The sequence below is a fragment of the Pseudomyrmex gracilis genome, unplaced genomic scaffold (genome assembly GCF_002006095.1).
Source record: "Pseudomyrmex gracilis isolate BER0280 unplaced genomic scaffold, ASM200609v1 scaffold_1627, whole genome shotgun sequence".
Lineage (NCBI taxonomy): Eukaryota > Metazoa > Arthropoda > Insecta > Hymenoptera > Formicidae > Pseudomyrmex > Pseudomyrmex gracilis.
In genome coordinates, this window is record NW_018022211.1 from 16,930 (window position 1) to 18,744 (window position 1,815).

A 1,815-nucleotide genomic window follows, 5' to 3' on the forward strand; every position below is an offset into this window, starting at 1 on the left:
CTTATTCGCGGATCTTTGTTAATTAAAATCTCAGCAACTATTGCGAATCTAGCAAAATGGTATAGGACTTTTCACCTCAGTTTTATTCCTTCTACCTGCCTACGAGAGATGTTAAACCAATTCTGGGACACCCTGTATATTGCATATAAATTTTAAATGTATATACAATGTGTTAATTTTACTTTATATATATATATATATTTATATATATTTGCAATGTAGTTTTATACTGTATATATACAAGTAGTGTATATACAAAAGAGAGAAAGAATTTTAATATTTTATCTTATTATTCATTTAACTACTGCGATCCTTAGTTCGAAGGCTGGAAGGTCTAACTTATTTATTTTTAAATCGTTTACGGCCTTTCTTTTCAAATTTAATATTTTAATTTATTTAATATTTTCAAAATAAATAATTATTTTAACAATTTACTTATTAAAATTATTTGTTAAAGCAAAACTTGTTAAAGTTACTTGATTTCTTAAATATTAATTATTTTAATAATATATACATATATCTTTCTATTTTTTCTGTTTGTTCTTAATATTTTTTTACATTTTACTTACATAAATTTGTTTTTATATATTTAGGCTGCGTTCCGAGTTACGCATATGCGCGCATTTATCTATACTATACGTTACGTGTATTATAGATACATGCGCGCATATGTGTGAAACGGAACGCAGCCTAGGAGTTTCGCTACTGTATATGTATACCTCGTGTCTCGCCTTATAGCTGGCTTGGTGTAAAAGAGACGGAACACATAATATGTCTGCACTTTTCCGCGAGCGCACACGAACGGCGGTTCTCGCTTGTGTACGTATCCCTACCACTTCGGTGCTCTTGGTACTGGCCGCACATCTTTCTTAACACGACACTTGGGCTGTGTTCCAAAATTTACTGCCAGCGCTGCAAGTATGTCGTCATAAAAGCAAGCTACCAACATCGTTCTAATTTTGCTAAGTATGCTATCAGCATAAATATAGGTTTCAAATTGGAACGATATTGTAGTGAGTTTCAATGCCAATAGCAGAGAAAGTAAATACAAAACAGATATAATCTAACCCAAAAATATGGAAAACAATATGCAAAAAGATGAATATCTAAAAATCATATATTAAAGAAATATATGACTCTTGCTTTCTCAATGTCTTTTGGTGATATGGCTAGATTGTATTTGATATTATTTTCCGCATCAATTAGCGTCAATTGTTCCATGATAGTCTCTATCTTTAATGCTTTAGCTGCTTCACCTTTGTAGTTGCAGCAGCCACAGCAGGAAGTGACGACAATACTAATGACGTCATTATGCTTTTGCAGCACTGCTACAGCGTGCTATTACACATTTTTGAACAGTGTTTGCAAGTGCTACCAGCGCTGGCAATAAATTTTGAACACAGCCTTGGACTTGTGTATGGAATAGGTTGGTGGTTTGGTGCATATATGGCTCAAAGGACCGTTTCAAGCTAGTCCATACGCCATTCTAAGTCTTTAGGAATCGTGACACAGGTCCTAAACCGTGGTTTGGGTACAAGCCACGGAGTTGTATGTTCGTTAAAATTACTGATAAACTGAAAAAGTCGGTGTAAAAACACCGAGAATTGTCCAAAAATATCTAAGCGTAACTACGCACATCTTGTGTATGGAATAGAACCGCACGGTCGTGGACATAGCGCGGAATAGAACCATGTCCACGTTTGAACATAGCATACGTACCGACAAGTCGCTTGTGGACATGGCTGCGTAGTTGCGAATGTGCACCGCCATGGACATTGCGCTGGCTTACAGGGCGGAAAATGAATTACACATTCT